This window comes from Cetorhinus maximus, chromosome 17 (genome assembly GCF_964194155.1).
Source record: "Cetorhinus maximus chromosome 17, sCetMax3.hap1.1, whole genome shotgun sequence".
NCBI classification, from domain to species: Eukaryota; Metazoa; Chordata; class Chondrichthyes; order Lamniformes; family Cetorhinidae; genus Cetorhinus; species Cetorhinus maximus.
Genome location: NC_135895.1, coordinates 88511959 through 88518470, shown reverse-complemented (window position 1 = coordinate 88518470; position 6512 = coordinate 88511959). Strand labels below are relative to the sequence as shown.

At 52.2% G+C, this 6512-nt stretch overlaps 1 non-coding gene across 1 annotated transcript; it reads right to left on the bottom strand.

The window, feature by feature from the left end:
* Window positions 1-546: 546 nt before the first annotated feature.
* Window positions 547-683, bottom strand: LOC144692849 (U4 spliceosomal RNA). Its single transcript, XR_013579406.1, has one exon. It is a non-coding gene; the product is annotated as a U4 spliceosomal RNA (small nuclear RNA).
* Window positions 684-6512: the final 5829 nt, after the last annotated feature.

The following is a 6512-nucleotide window of genomic DNA, read 5'->3' as shown; positions in this document are numbered from 1 at the left end:
GGAATACATAACTAATGTGGCAGGCTTGGGATGGCGTGAAGAGCTGCCATCGCAGCCAGTGGATCACTTTACCCGCCCGCTACTGGACTTAGCACAAATCTGGGATGATTCCACCCCATGTGCCCAAAACAGAAAATGCTGCAAACACTCAGGTGAGGATTGTTAAGACATGGAACATACGCTCTGGAAAGGTGGTGAAAGCAGGTTCCATAGAAGGTTTCAGAGAGCGAATGGGCTTATACAAGAAGAAGACTAACTTGCAAGGGTATGGGGAAAACCTAGGGTGTGGGATTAAACTGGCAGCCCTTTCAAAGAGACGGCACAGAACATCAGGCCAAATGGTCTCCTCCTGTTTCTTGGGAAAGATAAGGGAGTAGTTGGGTTTGGGGAAGTGTTGGGGGTTGAAGAGATTATACCAACACGGATGAAATTGGTAACCTTCACTGCGGCCTGAGAAACAAAGTGATCTACTCCTGCTCCTATCTTCATAAATGAATGCTTAAAAAAAAAGGCCCAGAATTGGAAGGCAGTTTATTTTCTAGATTTACTTTGTTAAGTGATTTTGTCACAGTACAACTCACTGGATTATTTTGACATGAGCAATTGTTGGAGCTGTTTTCAATAAGCAAAATTCATGCCTTGGTTAAACCTCATGGGCAATGACAAGGCCAGTGTGCAGAGCTTTATCCTGTAATCACATAAAGGTATATTGTTATGGCGCCAAGATCCAAGTGTATTTCTTTTTTTCTATTATCATCGGGGGCTATGACTTAGGTACTAGCACCTTGTTTTGGAGTATATTACATCTTGTTTTTATGTTTGTTGCAGTAATTGTCTGCTTTATGACTGAGTGAAAAGTTGCAGTCAAGGTTCTCTGAACATATTTATGACAGGAACCGGGTGTCAGAGTAAACATGAAATACTGAAAATGGATGAGCAGTTTGATGAAAGAAAACAGAGTGTGATAAAGAGCCCCTGAAATGAAAAGAAATGAAAGAATGAGAGGAGGGCAATGTGAAGGCCTGAGTTGAGAATATGGAATGAATAGTGACTCCATTGCCAGCTGGTCAGTGACCCATTCGTAAGTGGCACTGTGCAATCATTGAAGCCTGGCCCAAGTGTTCTTTACATTACTGACTTCATCACTTTGCTGTGCAGAGGACTTCAGATTGTGTTAAATGACACATTGTGCGGAATCGTCTGTGCCCGCTGGCGTCAGGCATGGTTGATGGCGTGAGCGGGCAATATGATGAGACGGCCAAAAATTGGCTTCACGACGTCGTTTGAAATCGTCCACTCAGCCCATCGATGACAGGCAGCGTTTCCTGCCATCGGATGTCGGGAGCCTCATTGTAACACATTGCATTATAAGGCCAGCCCACTGGAATCATCCCCCCACGCTGGATTGTACACCCACGTCAGTGTGGTTTCACAACAGCATGTATAAGGCATGCACTTGGTGGGCCACACTTTGAGAGGAACTTGGAGGTGAGTGAACAGTAACATTGCACTGAGCTCACCTGGGTCGCCTGTTGGACTTCAAGGTTGAGGCATGTTGGAGGTGTGGGGCAAGGGCTGTCCTGCGGTTGAGGCGACTTGGGGGTCGGGCAAGGGCTGCCCTGTGGTTGAAGTGGCTTGGGGTGGGGGCAAGGGCTGCCCTGTGGTTGAAGTGGCTTGGGGTGGGGGCAAGGGCTGCCCTGTGATTGAAGTGGCTTGGGGTGGGGGCAAGGGCTGCCCTGTGGTTGAAGTGGCTTGGGGTGGGGGCAAGGGCTGCACTGCAGCTGAGGTGACTTGGGGTGGGGGCAAGGGCTGCCCTGTGGTTGAAGTGGCTTGGGGTGGGGGCAAGGGCTGCCCTGTGGTTGAAGTGGCTTGGGGTGGGGGCAAGGGCTGCACTGCAGCTGAGGTGACTTGGGGTGGGGGCAAGGACTGCCCTGTGGTTCAAGTGGCTTGGGGTGGGTGCAAGGGCTGCCCTGCAGCTGAGGTGACTTAGGGTGGGGGCAAGGGCTGCACTGCAGTTGAGGTGACTTGGGGTGGGGGCCAGGGTTGCCCTGTGGTTGAAGATAGTGCACAAGCACCTGTGGGGTGGTGGGTGAGGGAAGCGGCCACGCATTAGGGAAACCTTGTATAAAGTGACTCTTTCTCTGCAGCTGAGACAGTTCAGATGCAGCTACATTGACATGATTGGAGTTGGGCCTCTAGCTTTTCTGGCCACAGAAGCAATGCAGAGGCACAAAACTGCCAGCAAATGCTCCTGAACTTTTCACCCCTCGGGGACAGTCTGCAAACTAATGAGCATTTTAGTGGACTGCAGAACAGCTGGACGACTGGGCACATTGTACAATCTGCTTGCTAAAGCTGGCCACAGAGCAGTCACTGATGGAGCCGCTCACAGCCCCTTGCAATGTCATCATCCCGGTTTGGACCAGTCTCCCTCATGGTTCAAATTAACAGCGCAGCCTTGTAATGCGGGTTAGGAGAATGCCTGCGCCTGAGCTGAGAGCACAGTATGCAGTCCAATGGGCAAAGCTGCCGCCAACCGGTCAGGTGGAGTGGGTGGAGGTGGTTGGGGTTTTTGGGCAGCCTTGCAGCGCACTAAACTCTGGCATTCCGAGTGGTGGCCAGCACTTTGCGGGATGAGTTAAGGGACCTTCAGACTTAACCAAGAGAGGTTCTTAGTATACCACGTGCCTCTCTCTTTCATCGTGCAGGAGGAGTGCATCAGCATCATGGAGCCTGGTGAGCTAGCTGTGTGCCTTGCGGCGTACAGAGAGCGGAGAGGATGAAGGAGAGAGTGGCGGATTCTGGCTGTGCAGAGGGAGGAGCAGCACCTTCAGGAAGAAGGGGTGGCTGGGGCTCCTGCGCACGCTGCTGAATAGCTACAACAAACCATCGCTGGTCAGCGCCTAGCGACACCCAGGGTCCATAGGTACCGTCTTTCATTCCTGCAGATGACCGACAACCAGTGTCACCGAAGACTGTGCATGTCTAGGGAACTGGTCAGTCACATCTGCCAGCTACTGCAGGATTTGGCACCAAGGGGTCAACTATATCAACTGCAAGGGCTTCCATTCGCTGAATGTGCAGCTGATGTGCGACCAACGTAAACGCATCCTGCAGTTTCCAGGGAATGTCCATGACTCCTACATTCTCAGTCAGTCTCAGATCCCTGGCATCTTCCAGGGTCCACAGAGGCTGCAGGGTTGTCTCCGTGGAGACAAGGGCTACCCACAGAGGACGTGGCTGATGACATACATATGGGAACCTCAAACTGTAGCAGAGTGAAGGCATAACAAGGCTCATGTTGCAGCTCACAACTTGGTGGAGCAGGCCTTCAGGATGCTGAAAATGAGGTTCCGGTGCCTGGACCGGTCTGGTTGGGCCCTGCAATATAGTCCACAGAGGGTGTCACGCATCGTCGTCACCTACTGTGCCCTTTACAACCTGGTGCTGCAACGGGGAGAGGAGCTGGCTGAGGAGGAGATGGAAGAGCTGGAGGTCTCCATCAATGAGGAGGGTATCGGTGGTGATGGAGGGTGAGGATGCCTTTGAAGGCAAAGATGACTGCGATGAGGCTCTCGCACAGGCCAGATGAGGCAGGCGTGCTCAGGAGGCCCTCAAAGCTGCTAGATTTGTGGAGGACAATGATGACATGCAGTGAAGACACTCCATAGATCTTCACATAGCCTCTGAGAATGTCTGATTCATGTCTGGGCTGTGGGCTTGCGCTTTGTGATTAAAGTAATATCATAGAGACACAGCCATGAAACTTTACAAGCATCTGATTTTTTGTCTGCCTTCAGCACCTGAGCCCTTCAGGAGCACAGCGTCCCTGGTCACAGATGCCTAAGGGATAGGGACCAGCCCCACTTTAATGGTGCTGAGAGCACACAGAGAGAATGACGGAACTCTGTGATGCCTGCCCACAACATTCTGGCAGCAATGACAAGCACCTTCGAGGTGCAGGTATCAGTAATGTGTCCAGGGAATGTGAGGCCGGACCATCACTTTGTTCTGATGGCTGCCCAAAGCACAGGGAAGAGGCCCTGGACTGAGACACCTGCCTTTATCTTGTGCAGATCAGTGACATGAACACTGCTTTTCAGAACAAAAAGCCATAGACGAGGAGACATTCTTGGGAGCTAATTTACAGTGGTGAACATTATGTACAAGTGAATAACACCCGTGCCCAAGCTGTGCAACTACATCTTCTTAACTTTCCTAACCCTACCGCTACAACTTGTTGCTCCCTGTACATCCACAGCGGAGGTGGAGGCAGCCTGCTGACTGCTACGATGACCTTGGTGGGCGTTCTCTGGAGGGCCGAGATCTGGAGGGCCCCGGCCTGCTTTCGGGGTCTTGCTGTGTGGCAGTGGCACCCTCCTCGGCCTGTGGAGCTGGAGCTGTTGAGGTCACAGGAAGAGGGGATTTGGATGGGCCAGACACTCGCAGGTTCACCTGGATGGATGGCCCCAGGATGTGCACCTGTTGATCCTCCTCCCTATGGGTGCCAGGGACCCGTGGTCCTTGAGGAGAAGGGGAATCTGGAGTCAGATCGGGTTGCCCCACACCCCTCTCGCACACGCACTTTTGGAGGTCTGCTATGGTATCAGTGATGGAGTTCAGCCTGTGCAGCAGTGCAGGAGCGACGTCCTGGACCGAGGTCTCCATGGCGGCCGCCATCCTACCAGTGTTGACCTCAGTGCGTTGACATGCCGGTACTATAACTGTAGCCTGAAGGCGGACAGACTCCTCCATCGTGCCTTGCAATCTGAGGAGTGCAGCAGACATCCCTTCCTGATGTCCCCGAGTTTGACTTTGCAGCTCCAGTAATTGTGACATGACTGAGTCCAGAGGCTCATCATCTGACTCGGACTCAGCAAATTTCTGGCTTCCAGCAATCCTCCAGGTGCCGGGAACCTGGGAAGTTCCTGCCTCCGCCAGCTGTGGATCAGAAAGTGCGATGTGCTCACCAGATTGTGGCCCCCAAGGCTACTCTAAAGTTAGGTCCCACCGAGGTGTGTGTCTCTGCACTGGTGAAGATGTGGGCAAGTGCTGTGCAGGTCTTCAGGGAGGGTTTCAGCAGATTCCTCTTCTGAACTTCCCACGGGGCTTGAGTGGTGGCCCTGGGCTGTGGGCTGTGTCGGCTGTTTGGCAGGAGTGCCTGTGAAAGCAAGGGGAGATAATTAGTGCATGGCAGTGGCCTGTGAAACAGGACACATCACTCACAGCATGGTTGTCTGATGGATGTTGCACTGCTGGATCCTCACTTGGTAGAGCACCACCGACCTCACCGTCAGGACAGGAATGGTCCAGATCCTCGCCAGCTGAATGGCTCTATTTTCAAAGTCTGCAATTTCAGGCATTCCTCTACCAGTCTGCGACCTCTCCCTTTTGTTGTGTGCCAGCTTTCAGTGCATGAATAGAGATAGAGAGAGTGTAAGCAGGATGCCAGCCAGGCCAGATGATAAGTATACCTGGCATGTGTGGGTGCTGAGTGGTCCCATGGACGGGATGAGGACAATGAAGGTGTGTGTGAGAGAGTGAATGGTGATGTTCCTTGAACTGGCAGTGAGTGAGATCCCTCTGGATGTGTGATGGGTTTATGAGTGTGTGAGTTGAGAGCGCTGAGAAGAGGGTCTTACCCTGGCGGAATGAAGGAGATCATTCATCCTTTTGCGGCACTGGGTGGCTGTCCTCTTTTACAGGACATTGGCACTGGCCACTGCTGACACCACCTCACATGCTGGATTAGTGAGGTTGCTGCCCCTCCTGCAGCCAGAGCGGCGTTAGAGGACATCACGGCGAGCCTCCACTACGTCCAAAAGGGACGCGTCATTGAGCCTGGAGGCTGCAGTCTTTTTGCCTTTCAGGGCCATGTCTTCTGTGCAGCAGTCCTGGGCTGGAAGCACTGAGAGGTGTACACGCGGCTGGACTTTAAATATGGTGCCCGGCATGCTGAAGCCGGGAGGTGATGGTGTGGCTGATGAATGAGCGCCCACCAGCCATGGAAATGGCATGTTTCCCGGGAATGCATAATTAATGCGGCGGGATTGGGATGATACGGCGTGAAAAACCACCATTGCGGTCAGTGGGTAAAATGTCATTTTATTCCCCCGCTACCACACTTGGTGCAAATCTGGGATGATTCCGCCCTTTATAATTGGTCTAACTGAACAGGATCAAGTGTGTTGGGTGATTATAGTCCCCCCAATTCGTAGCAGTGCAATTACAAATCTCATCAATTACATCCGTCAGTATCACTAAACACAGCGGCGAGAAAGCAAACAAAATGTGAAATTAGAACTAAGAAAGGGAAAACCATGGGTTCACTGAGTAGAACTGATCGGAGGTTGAGAGAACGGGATATAGGGTGTTGGGGGAAATTAGGAAATGAAGGAAAACGAAATGTCATGAAGTGAAGTTGACTGCCAGGAAAGACAAGCAAAACAGGAAGCTCCCCCTGCCCTTCCAACCTCCTTCTTTCCCACCTATCCAGGCCCCAAATACTCCTA